Source organism: Lutra lutra, chromosome 9, assembly GCF_902655055.1.
Source record: "Lutra lutra chromosome 9, mLutLut1.2, whole genome shotgun sequence".
NCBI classification, from domain to species: Eukaryota; Metazoa; Chordata; class Mammalia; order Carnivora; family Mustelidae; genus Lutra; species Lutra lutra.
In genome coordinates this window covers 59,602,984-59,617,139 of record NC_062286.1, presented here as the reverse complement: position 1 = coordinate 59,617,139, position 14,156 = coordinate 59,602,984, and the positions used below count along the sequence as shown (strand labels likewise).

Here is a 14,156-nt window from a genome sequence, read left to right as displayed (position 1 = left end):
TGCTCCACGCTGGGCAAGGAGCCTACTTAAAAAGGTGGGGTGGTGTGACCTAAACTTCCAGGAAGAAAAAATACAAACCCATAGATTTACTTCAAGTGGTGTTTTTTTTTTTTTTTTTCTAGAGTGAGGGCTATATAGAGAAAAGAACTTATTTTACTCACCTACTCCTCCTACCCACCTAAAGCCCATTTTTGTCTTCTTGTCTGTAATACAGAAACATTTAATACATAACTCAAGTATATATGTGGGTATGTGTTTATCTTCCCCTTTCTGTACATAAATTATACTAAATACACTCTTCTGCACTTTGTTTTTTTGTCCCTCAGTAATATATTTTAGAGCTATATTATTCCTATAGAGCTGCCTCATTCATTTGAACAGCTGTGTAGTATTCCATTAAATGGATATGTTAACTTTATATAGTCAATTACCTGTTGATAAACTTTTAGGTTCTTTCCAGTCTTTTACTACTATAAAGAAGCTGCACTAATTATGTAAGTAGGTTATTTCACACACACATAAGTATATACATGGGATAAATTATTGAAAGCATAGTGGATTTTTTTTAATACTGTTGAATCTGATTTCTTTTAAAAGCAACAGCCCTCTGGGTCTTATAGTATTATATTTAATTGGCTTTTACATTTTAATTGGTTTTCTTTTAAACTCCTTTTTTTTTTCCTTTTAATGAGAACTTGATTAAACCAGCCACAATATTTCTCAAGAAATGTTGACCAGGGACAAAGTCTATTAGAAGATACCTTTTGGTATGTAAACTGAAGAAGGTTGCTATGAAAAACAAAAAGCAACAGAAGTAGGTTGGAAGGAAGAAACTGGAATAAGAACCATGATCTTTATGGCTTGTAAACAACTTTAACAAAACTGGAAACCTATCCATGTTTTGGTTTGTGCATATTGATTGGTTACTACATGGGCTATTGACTCACCAGGAGGATATAGGCTTTAAGGTATCTACCTATTAGTGTCACCTAACTGGTGACTGCTACTTTTTTGTGCGTTGTACTGACAGTAGTAGCCATCCTGAATTTTCATAAGGTCAATAATGTTCATGAAACAGGATTAAATTAGATAATGTTTATATAGGTTGTTGACACTCAGTAGGTGAAAAATAAATGTTACTTCTCTTCATTACATACACCATGCTTAGTGATAGAAAGTTATCACTCACTCCATTGCTAAGGTACCAGACTAATCTGGAAAATTATACAGGCTTGATTTTTTTAACATGAAAAAGAAAGTCTACCACACAAATTTGAGTCCTTTATATATCCTTTGTTTAGTTTGTGATAAGAAATATGAAATAAAAAAATATAAAGATAATTTTAAGCTTCTAGTGGCTTTAGTATTAGAATTGCCAATAATGTTGATTAGTGGACAGTTCTGTTTATACTGACTGGAAGGAGGTCATATTACTCTACTACCTTCCTTTAGTATTAAAATGCAAATATTGTAGAATTACTTCAACACAGCATCTCATGCATAAAAGAAAAAATTATTATGAAAGAAAAAGTATATGCAAATAAGGATTGTGGTGATAATGTGAAAAATACCTAAATAAAATTACAATCCATAGAAGGATTTTAAAGCTGAAAGAAACCTTTGCACTTATTTAAAAAAAAGAAAGAAAGAAAAAGGATCTTTGGAGGCTAAGTACTTTTTTTTGTAAAAAACAAAATGTCTTTCTACAACATCGCCAAGAGTGAAAGTAGACTCGATTAAATGGAAGAATAAGTTCAGAAATGAACGCAAACCAGGAGCTTTTGTCATGTCTCTACCCTGCTGGCAGGTTCTTTAGTGCAGAACTGAGCTCTCACCATTAGCACCTCATCAGGGAAGAAATTTTTAAGAACCCTCAACTAAGTAATTCATGACACAGAATAAATTCTTGCACATTACTCTGGGGGTAGGGGGGAGACTACATTGGCCATGCTTTTGCAATCAGAAGAGCTAATAATTAACCATGTTTTAATGTAACTGTTGGAGTGATGATATAAATGGGCTGCCTTTCAATTCAGCTATCCAACTCAAAATGAAATTTCACAGAATTACCTTAAAGATGGGTTGGAAGTAAGATTAAAATAATTACATTGTACTTTCAAATGAAATAATGACCTCATTCCTTCATTTCATATGTATATACATATACATTTTTATTTCAACCTTCTACTGGGAAAACACAAGCAAATATCTTGAAACCCCAAGGCTTTTAGGCAAGACAAATGAAAATAAAAGAGAAAGGTGATTTATTAAAATTCTTTCTCTGTACGGTTTGTTTTCTCCTATGTTTTTTTCATTTATTAAAAAAAATGCGTTTTGCATTTAAACTACTAAATCCTTGGGATTAAGACAGATTTAAATGAAAGAGGAGCTTATGTAAATACAACCACCTTTGAGTTGGAAATAGAAACAATTTTCTTTTCTGCTCAGATACCAACGTCCTGTTGAGAAGAAGATTCTCCAAAATGCTCAAGCAAGTACTTAGAATGAAAACTCAGCCAGCATGGAGTAGAGGACTGGGAAGGCAGGGAGCATGCTATATTTCCTGGGGGGAGACACATCTTTGAACTTAATAGCTTAAGGGGGGGAGGTACAATCAGCAACTTAGGTAGAAATGGACTTCATTGTCTTCCTGCAACACATCCAGCACAGTTGAGTGTAATCACTAACTTATTAAGGATTTAATTGCCCAGGTGTCAGACCTATTTTTTTTCTGACTCTATTTACTGCAATTGTCAAATGATAAGTGATTATCTCCCATCTTCGTTCTTTAGATGCTGGTCACCAAGCATGCTGGAGCAATTTCTCTTTAAATACCCTTGGGCTCTGGTTGACAATTCTGCATGCCCTTGGTTCACTTTTGGAAGCATAAGGATCACAGCCCCTAAAATGTGTTACTCTGGATAGAACAGGGATAACCATTTGGTTTTAAATTGGCTATAAATTGTATGTTGTGTGGAGGATCTATTTTGGCACTGATCCACATTAAGATATAAAATTAAAGGAAACCACAAGCAGGTTTCCCAGGAGGATTTTCTTATTCTCCGATCCTCTTTCATTTCTTGACCACTGACTCTTTTCCCAACCATGTCAATCGACCGACCACAAGGCAACAAGAAAAAAGAATGAAGGGCAGAGAAGGGTTTTAAACTGGTATCAGTATGCTGGGTCATGAGTAACTCAGATTATCCACAAAAATTACCCAGTTTCCTTTAAAAAGACTATCAGAAGGAATTTCAAGGCTTGAAATGCCCATTCTCATTCACATCCATCTATCCACATCCCTCCCACCCTTCAAGATTTGGTTCAATTATCACTATCTCTGAAAACTCCCATAGAGATTTTCATTGTAATTAACTCGTTCAGACACTTATCATATGCTGGCTCATATCCTCTGTCTTTGAACCTAAACTGCTATCATTGTTTACTTTTCCAAGGATGTGCGTGTTATTTCAGCAACTGTAGGCACCTTGAAGAGCAGGATCAATGTTTTATATTTTCCAATAGCCTAACACCATGCCTGAGACCTAATGGACTATTAATACTTACTGTTGACTTGAGGGGCACCTGAGTGACTCAGTGGGTTAAAGCCTCTGCCTTCGGCTCAGGTCATGATCTCAGGGTCCTGGGATCGAGCCCCGCATTGGGCTCTCTGTTCAGCAGGGAATCTGCTTCTCCCTCTCTCTCTGCCTGCCTCTCCGCCTGCTTGTGATCTTTGTCTGTCAAATAAATAAATAAAATCTTAGAAAAAAAAAAAAAGAAAAATGCAAATCAAAACCACAATGAGATATCACCTCACACCTGTCAGAATGGCTAAAATAAAAACACAAGAAATAACAACTGTTGGTGAGGATGTGGAGAAAAAGAAAACTCTGTGTACTGTTGGTGGGAATGCAAACTACTGCATCCACTATAGAAGACAGAATGGAGGTTCCTCAAAAAAATTAAAAATAGAAATAGAAATAACCTATGATCTAGTAAGTACACTACTGCGTATTTACCCCCAAAACACAAAAATACAAGAACACTAATACAAAGGAATACATGCTGCCCTACATTTATTGCAGCATTATCTACAGCCAAATTATGGAAACAGCCCAAGTGTCCACTGATAGATGAATAGATAAAGAAGAGGTGGTATGTATATGTGTATATGTATGCGTGTGCATATGTGTGTATATACAAACAATGGGATATTTTTCAGTCATAAAAAAGAATGAAGTCCTACCATTTGCAATGACATGAATGGAGCTAGAGAGTATGCTAAGTGAAATAAGGTAGTCAGAAAAAGACAAACATATGATTTCACTCATATGTGGAACTTAAGAAATGAAATAAACAAACAAACAAAAAGGGGCAAACCAAGAAACAGACTTTTAACTATAGAGAACAAACTGGTTACCAGAGGTGAGGTGGGTGAGACATGAGTGAAATAGGTGATGGGGATTAAGGAGTGTGTTTGTGATGAGCACCAGGTATTGTATAGAAGTGTTGAATCACTATATTGTACACCTGAAAGCAATATTACATTGTGCTAACTAACTGAAATTTAAGTAAAAGTTTTTAAAAATCATCAGTTAAATGCTTTTTGTATTTTTCTGTTGTAGTTGTCTTTTTGTCTTTCTTCTTTTGGGAGGCAGTGTTTTAAAATACACTTCAAAAAAAAAATTTAATTCCAGTCTAGATACTTTCTAGATCCATCCATGGTATTGCAAATAGCAAGATTTATTTCTTTTCTATGGCTGAATAATATTTCAGTGTGTGTGTCTGTGTACACACACACACACACACACACACACACACACACACATATAATGCAATAGAAATATCTATTCATGATTTCTGCCCACTTTTTAATTAGAGTATTTGTTTTTTAGGTGTTGTATCAGTTCTTTGGTATTTGGGATACTCCCTTTATCTGATATGTCATTTGCAAATATTTTCTTCCAGTCCATAGGTTGCCTTTTAGTTTTGTTGGTTGTTCCCTTTGCTGTGTAGAAGCTTTCTTATTTTGATGATGTCCCAATAGCTTATTTTTGTTTTTGTGTTTGTTTCCCTTGCCTCAGGAGACATATCTAAAAAGTCGCTATAACCAATGTCAAAAAAGTTAATGTCTTTGTTCTCTTCTAGAATTTTTATGATTTCATGGGGCACCTGGGTGGCTCAGTGGGTTAATCCTCTGCCTTCGGCTCAGGTCATGATCTCAGGGTCCTGAGATCGAGCCCCACATCGGGCTCTCTGCTCAGCAGGGAGCCTACTTCCTCCCTCTCTCTCTCTGACTGTCTCTCTGCCTACTTGTGATCTGTCAGATAAATAAATAAAATCTTTAAAAAAAAGAATTTTTATGATTTGTTTTCATATTTGTGTCCTTAATTCATTTTGAATTTATTTGTGTGTATGACATAAGGAAGTGGCCCAGTTTTATCCTTTTTCATGTAGCTGTCCAGTTTTCCCAACACCATTTGTTGAAGAGACTCTTTTTCCCATTACCTATTATTTCCTGCTTCATTAAAGATTGACCATATAGTTGTGGGTTCATTTATCAGCTTTCTATTCTGTTCTATTGATCTGTTCTATTGATTATCACTACCATACTGTTTTGATCACCACAGCTTTGTAGTATAACTTAATATCTGGAATTCTGATGCCCCCAGCTTTACTTTTCTTTTTCAAGTTTGCTTTGGCTACTAGGGGTCATTTGTGGCTCCATACAAATTTTAGGATTGTTTGCCCTAGCTCTGTGAAAAATGCTGGTGGTATTTTGATAGGGAATGTATTAAATGTGTAGATTTCTTTGGGTAGTACAGACATTTTAACAATATTTTTCTTCTAATCCAAGAGCATGGAATGTCTTTCCATTTCTTCATGTCATCTTCAGTTTCTTTCATCAGTGTTTTATAGTTTTCAGAGTACAGGTCTTTCACCTCTTTGGTTAGGCTTATTCCTAGTTATCTTATGGTTTTTAGTGCATGGTACATGGGATTGATTCCTTAGTTTCTTTTTCTAATGCTTCATTATTAGTGTATGGAAATGCAACAGATTTCTGTAAGTTGATTTTGTATCCTGTGATTTTACTGAATTTGTTTATCAGTTCTAGCCATTTTGGGTGGAGTCTTTCATGTTTTCTGTATAGAGTATCATGTCATTTGCAAATATTGAAGCTTGACTTCTTCCTTGACAATTTGGGTGCCTTTTATTTCTTTTTATGGTTTGATTGCTGTGGCTAGGACTTCCAGTACTATGATGAATAACAGTACTGAAAGTAGTTATCTCTGTCTTGTTCCTGACCCTAGAGGAAGAGCTCTCATTTCCCCCATTTAGGATGATATTAGCTGCAGATTTTTCACATATGGCTTTTATTATATTGAGGTATATTCACTCCAAACCTACTTTGTTGAGGGTTTTTATCATGAATGAATGTTTTACTTTGTCAAATGCTTTTTCTGCATCTACTGAAATGATTATATGGTTCTTATCCTTTCTTTTATTAATGTGGCATATCACATTGTTTGATTTGCAAATATTGAACCACACTTGCATCCTGGGAATAAATTCCACTTGATTGTGATGAAGATTTTTGTTAATGTATAGTTGCATTCAGTTTGCTAGTATTTTATTGATAATTTTTTCATCCATCTTCATCAAAGATATTGGCCTATAATTCTTTTTTTTAGTGGACCCTTTATCTGGTTTTGGAATCAAGGTAATGCTGGCTCCATAGAATGAATTTGGAAGTGTACTTCCTTTTCTATTTTTTTTTTTAATAGTTTGAGAATACGTATGAACTCTTCTTTAAATGTTTGATAGATTTCACTGATTAAGCCATCTGGCCCTGGACTTTGTTTATTGGGACTATTTTGATTATTGATTCAATTTCTTTGCCGGTTATGGGTCTGTTCAAGTTTTTTGTTTCTTCCTGCTTCAGTGTTGGTAGTTTATATTGTTTCTAGGAATTTATCAATTTCTCCAGTTGTCCAACTTATTGGCATATAGTTTTTCATAATATTTTGTTATAGTTGTTTGTATTCCTGTGATCTTGGTTGTTATTTCTCCTCTCTCACTTGTGGTTTTATTTATTTGGGTCACTTTTCCTTTTGATAAGTGGATTGGGAGTTATCAATTTTATTAACTTTTGCAAAGAACTACCTCCTGGTTTCATTGACCTGTTCTACTGCTTTTTAGTTTCTATACCATTTACTTCTGCTCTAATCTTTATTATTCCCTTCTTTTTGTTGCCTTTGGACTTTGTTTGTTGTTCTTTTTCTAGCTCCTTTAGATGTAAGATTAGATTGTTTGACATTTTCCTTGCTTCTTGAGGCAGACCTGTATTGCTACCTACTTTCCTCTCAGGACTACTTTTCTGTATCCAAAAGGCTTTGGACCACTATGTTTTCATTTTCTTTTGTTTCCATGTATTTTTTAATTTCTTCTCTGATTTCCTGGTTGTGTTTAGTAGCATGTTGTTTATTTTTTTTTTTTTAGCATTTATTTACTTGACAGAGAGAGATCACAAGTAGGCAGAGAGGCAGGCAGAAAGAGAGAGGGAAGCAGGCTCCCTGCAGAGCAGAGAGCCCGATGCAGGGCTCGATCCCAGAACCCTGAGATCATGACCTGAGCCGAAGGCAGAGGCTTAAACCACTGAGCCACCCAGGTGCCCCAGTAGCATGTTGTTTAACCTCCAGGTATTTGTGGTCTTTCTAAACTTTTCCTTGTGGTTGACTTCTAAATTCACAGCATTGTGGACAGAAAAGGTACCTTGTGTGATTTCAATCTTTTTGTATTTGTTGAGGCCTGTTTTGTGACCTAATATGTAATCTATTCTGGAGAATGTTCCATGTTGACTTGAAAAAAATGTATATGCTGCTATTTTAGGATAGAATGTTCTGAATATATCTGTTAAGTCCATCTGGTCTAGTATGTCATTCAAAGCCATTGTTTCCTTATTTTTTGTTTAGATGATCTGTTCCTTGATATAAGTAGGAGGTGTTTAAGTTCCCTACAATTATTGTGTTTTTATCAATTAGTTCCTTTATGTTGTTATTGTTTTATATATTTGGGTGCTCCATTTTGGTACTCTCACTTTGGGTGCATAAATATTTATAACTGTTACATCTTCATGTGGGATTGTCCCCCTTATGATTATATAATCCACTTCTTCATCTCTTGTTACAGGCTGTGATTTAAAGTCTAGTATGTCCAGTATAAGTATTGCTATTCTGGCTTTCTTTTCATATCCATTTGCATGATAAATATTTCTCCATCTCTTCACTTTCAAACTACAGATGTCTTTAGGTCTAAAATGAGTATCTTATAGGCAGCATATAGATAGGTCTTGTTTTTTTAACCATTCTGACACCCTATGTCTTGGAGTGTTTAGTCCATTTACATTCAAAGTAATTATTGATAGATATATATTTTATTACTTGTTTCATCATTGTTTCTAGTGATTTTCTCTGATCCTTTCTTATCTTTGTCACTTTTGACCTTTCCATTCAAAGAGTCCCCTTTAATATTTCTTACAAGGCTTGTTTAGTGGGTCACGAACTCCCTTAGTTTCTGTTTGTCTGGGAAAATTTTTATCTGTCCTTCTATTCTGAACAATACCCTTTCTGGATAGAGTATTTTGAACTGCAGACTTTTCCCATTCAGCACATTGAATATATCATGCGACTTCCTTCTGGCTTGCCAAGTTTCTATTGAGAAATTTCCAGGTAGCCTCATGGGTTTTCCCTTGTAAGTTAAAGACTTCTTTTGTCTTGCCACTGTTAAGATTTTTTCCTTTGTCACTATATTTTACAAAATTAGTTACAATATATCTTGGTATTAGCCTGCTTTTATTGATTTTGATAGCAGTTCTCCGTGCCTCCTATATGTGAATGGCTGTTTCCTTCCCCAGATTAGTTTTCTGCTATTATCTCTTTACTTAAACTATGTCTTCTTTTCTCTCTTCTTCTTTTCAAACTCCTATAAGAGCTGTTATTATGCTTGATGGAGTCACTGAGTTTCCTATGTCTGTTCTTATGTTGCATAATTCTTCTTTCTTTCTTTTGTTCAGTTTCATTACTTTCTATTATTTTGTCTTCCAGATCACTAATTCATTCCTCTGCTTTTTCCAGCCTGCTGTTCATTGCATCAAGCCTGTTTCAAATCTCATTTATTACATTCATCTCTGATTTTTTAAAATCTTTTTTATCTCTGTAATAAGAGTCTCACTGATGTTGTCTATTCTTTTTTCAAGCCCAGTGAGTATCCTTATGATTGTTGCTTTAAACTCTCCATCAGACATGTTATTTATATCTGTAGCACTTAGATCTTTGGCAATGGCCTTATCTTGTTCTTTCATTTGGGATAAATTCCTCTGTCTTGGCATTTTGTCTAAGTCTCTGCCTTCTTCTCTGTGTTAGAAAATCCAGTTATGTCTCCTACATCTGAAAGTAGTGGCCTTATGAAAAGAGGCCATGTGGTGCTTGGGGTCTGGCACTTTAGAGAGTCTCTCCAATGTGTACTGTGTGCACTCTGCTATAATGTTTTGGCTGCTCTATCCTTCAGGCCTGTCATGTGCAGAGCTCTCCGTGCCTTCTGTGGGCAATGTTTGGGCCCTGGCATGAATGTGGTGAGTTTAACTAGGTGCACTCTGGTCTGCTTTTGAAATGGGACCTGACACAACTTCTACCAGAACTGAGGCCCTGCAGAACTTTCTGGTTGGGAGACATAGTGTGGGCAAGTGTTTGTGCTGGTCTTCAGGGGGAGGGCTCTTCTTTACTGGTAATGAAGCAACTTAACTGAGAGGAGCCTTCCCACCAGAGCACAAAGTGGGTGGGACTTAGTGTAAGTAAGTTAGGCAGCCAATGTTGATACTACACTGTTTCCTGTGGGTGGTTCTGTGTGTATGCTGAGGGGCAGAAGAGGGAAATGGTGCCAGCCAGCTTTTTTGTTCCCAGAGAGGTGTCTCTGTGAAAACTGGCTCTCAGGGATTCCCTCCAAAAAGAACAACAATCCCCCCTGTGTACCCCAGGTGTTCTTCAAATCACTGTTTCCCCACCCCCTCCCCTGAGTTGTTTGCCTGCCTTCTCTCCAGGAATAGGGCAGTGCCCTTAGGGCTCTATCCCAGCCAAGTCTGCTGAACTTAAAAACTCCAGGCTTTAATCCCCACTGGTTGCAAGAACTCTTGAAATTCAGCCCCTCTCATTTTCCAAGCCAGTGGCTTTCAGGAATGTTCTCCCTGGGTATTCCCCTGTGTGCTCCTCCATAAATTTGTATGCCTTTCCTCCTGTTAATCTCCTGTTCTCAGTTTACTGCTCAGACCCAGCCAGACAACCTAAAAGGGTAGAGAAGAATTTTCTTCTCCTATATATACATATTGATATTAAAACCAAAATTTTGATAGTGAACACCACTTCTGACAGTTCTATTGATGACTTTATAAGCATAAACAACAATAGATCTCATTTTAAATATCTATTTAAAGGCATAAATATCTACTGAGAAAAAACTAAGAATAAGATGTTAAAATTAGGGAGATTTCAGTCTAAGATTCGAAAAAGATTGCTAAACTTCTGTTCTGTTAGGGAATTCTGAGCTGTAAGTTTATTCTTCATATAGTTTAGGGAAATTCAGACTTTTCATACAGAGGAGCAACTCCCAATTTAACACCTTGGTACATGGCTGAAGGAACTTGATAACTGCCATTTTCAACAGCTGCTCACTTTTTTTTTTAATGGTTTTATTTATTTATTTGGGGGAGAGAGAGAGTGAGCAAAAGAGAGCACAAGCAGTGGGAGGGACAGAAGGAGAGGAAGAAGCAGATACCCCGCTGAGCAGGGAGCCTGACCTGGTGCTTGATCTTAGGACCCTGAGATCATGACCTGGGGGGAAGACAGACACTTAACCAATTGAGCCACCCAGGTGCTCCAACTCCCACCTTTTTAAAAGAAAGTCATGAAGGTCTGGGAGGAAAGCGCATCCTATGTGGTTTAGTAACCAATTGGGTAAGTTGGAAAATATCTTATTGCCTGTAAGATCTCTTCTAAAGTCCCAGATCCAAGACCGGAATAAAGAACATTGCATCTTAGAGCTGGAATGAGCCTCACCATTACCTAATCCAGTGGTTCCACACTTGGACTCAGCTACAAGTGTCAAAAAAAGAAAAACCCTCAGGGCTTCTCCTTCCAGAAAAGTGGAAATATTTTCTCTATCCTCCTCCCTAATTATAACTTAAATTCCTGGACATTATATATAAATAAACACAAGAAGGCTCTGAAAAGTTGAGAGAAGAAAGCAGACTTGCCAGGATTTCAAGAAACAACATGGTGGTGAGTTCCTGGGATTTTGTTTTGTCCTAAATATCCCAGAAACCAACAATCTGGAAATGTCAATGGCTGCAGACAAAAGAAAACTCCTCCATAAGCCTAGCCTCTTTGACCAAAACAGAAGGAAAGGGGCAGCCTAGCAAGAGAAAAACCACGGAGGCAATAACTGCTCTACTCTAGCCAAATGCTATATAAAAGAACTGTGGACCCACTAACCCCTATCAGTAAATGCCAAGTGGGTAACCTGGAATTCCACTCAGACCATGCTGTGAAGAGGCATCTTAACCCCACCATTGGGTAGTGTCAGAAAAGCCTGAGTAAGTTTCCAGGACTTTCATCCCTACAGGGATGGGCAGTTTGAGGCCATCTCTATGATATCAGCGGAAATTACATGGGGAGTCTGGACTTCCACCCCTTCTTCCACCTTTGCGTTATGGTGTTGTCCAAGGAGGGCTACTGGAGGACTTGTGTCACTATTAGACAGCCAATACCCTCTTGGTGCCAGTAGAGGCCACATGGGAAGCAATAATGAAAAACTCCTACCTCTCCAGCCAAGGAAATATCAGTGGAGGCTTACTGGGGAGTTGGAACTCCTATCTTAACACAGCGGTACTGAGGAGTCTCCCCCACACCCGGTTGGATATCAACATAGGCTGAGGGAGAGATCTAGTTGTGTACCGCCAGCTGGCAATAAAGAGGTGCTACCCCACTGCTCTCTTCCTCTTCCTCTCTACCTCACTGCTCTCTTCCTTCCCACTCTGTCAGAGTGATAGCATAGAAAGTTAGCTAAAACAAAAGATGTAAGCAAGATCTAGAGTAAGATTTAAAATCTTATAACATAATAATGAAAATATCCAGACTTCAATTGAAAATCACTTATACCATCAGTCAAAAAGATCTCAAATTGAATGAGAAAGATAATCAAGAGATGCCAACACCAAGGTGACAGAAATGTTAGGATTATCTGATAAGTATTTTAAGACAATCATTATTAAAATGCTTCAATGAGCAATTATGAGCATGCTTGAAATAAGTGAAAAATTAGAAAAGTTTCAGCATGTTATATACTTATGATATATAAAAATGTATATAATACATATAAATATAAATGTGTAAATATATAAATATATATATAAAAGTTTTTAGTAAGCACTAAAAAACTGTAACAAATACACTCAAAAAACTATAAATTAAGATAATTTTCTAAAAAATGTTCAAACAATTCATAGGAGGGCAGGTAAAAGAAAACAGAAATAGATAAACAAAAAACCCCAGAATAAACAGAAAACAGAAAAAAATGGAAGAGTTAAACCACACTTTACTAATAACTAAACTAAATGAGTATGATCAGATAAACCAATTAATAGCAGAGGTTGACACTGAGGATTAAAAAACAGAACCCAGGAGGACTGACTGGCTCAGTCAGTAGAGCATGTGACTCTTGATCTTGGGGTTGTAAGTTCAAGCTCCGTATTGAGTGTAGAGATTACTTATAAATAATAAAATATAAAAAATTTTTTAAATTTTAAAAACAAAGAACAGGACCCAACTATGTAATCTCTAAAATAAACTCACTTCAAATATAATGAGAGAAACAGGTTGAAAATTTAAAACGAAAATTGAAAAACATATGCCATGCAAATATTATTCAAAACAAAGCATGGATAAAATTAGCAGGATACAGAAGAACTCAACATCAAACAACAGTATCTAACTGACATTTATAAAGCACTCCGCCCCACATCAGCAGAAAACACATTCTTTTCAAGTTTCCCTGAATATTTCCAAGAAATACTGTATTCTGGACACTATAATAAAACTAACCAAATGTAGAAAAATTGAGATCATACAGAGTATGTTTTCTGACCACAATGGAATCAAATTAGAAATCAATAGTTAAAAGGTAATGAAAATCAGGATACCTGGGCAGCACAGTTGTTTAAATGTCAGACTCTTGGTTTCAGCTTCAGGTGGTGATCTCAGGGTCCTGGGATCAAGTCCTATGTAGGGCTCTGTGATCAGTGTGGAGTCTACTTAAGATTCTCTCTCCCTTCTTCCTCTACCTCTACACCCATGCTCTCTTTCTCTAAAATAAATAAATAAATGTAAAAGAAGGTAATGAGGGAAACCTGGGTGGTCCAGCTAGTTAAGTGTCTGCCTTCAGCTCAAGTCATGATCTTAGGGTCCTGAGACTGAGCTCTGCATTGGCTTCCTGCTCAGAAGGAAGTCTGCTTCTCCCTCTCCCTCTGCCTATTTCCCCCGCTTATGCTTTCTTTCTCTCTCAATAAATAAAATCTTAAAAAAAAAAAAAAAAGAAAGGTAATGAAAATCTCCAAACACTTGGAAACAAGAATAAATGAAAAGACAACATATCAAAAATAACTGGGTGAAGGAGTGCTTGAGAGGAAAATGTATAGTTCTAAGTGCATACATTAGAAAAAAAAGAGTCTCAAATCAATTATCTTTTTTTTTAAAGATTTTATTTATTTATCTGACAGAGAGAGATCACAAGCAGGCAGAGAGACAGACAGAGAGAGAGGAGGAAGCAGGCTCCCTGCTGAGCAGAGAGCCCCATGCAGGGCTCGATTCCAGGATCCTGAGATCATGACCCAAGCCGAAGGCAGCGGCTTAACCCAATGAGCCACCCAGGTGCCCCTCAAATCAATTATCTTAATTTCCACCTCAAGAACCTAGAAAAAGAAGAGAAGATAAAAATCAGAAAGAAAATAGTGTAAGAGTATAAATCAATGAAATTAAAAATAGAAAAACAATAGAGAAAAGCAACGAACCAAAAACTGGTTCTGTGAAACTATCAGTGAAACTGACAGA

At 36.6% G+C, this 14,156-nt stretch overlaps 1 long non-coding RNA gene across 1 annotated transcript in view; it reads right to left on the bottom strand.

The window, feature by feature from the left end:
- Nucleotides 1-13,868: 13,868 nt before the first annotated feature.
- Nucleotides 13,869-14,156, bottom strand: part of LOC125109474 (uncharacterized) — a 217,648-nt gene continuing 217,360 nt past the window's right edge. The window contains exon 6 of the long non-coding RNA XR_007130242.1: nt 13,869-14,017. This is a non-coding gene — a long non-coding RNA (uncharacterized LOC125109474). The remainder of the gene's footprint in view (nt 14,018-14,156) is intronic.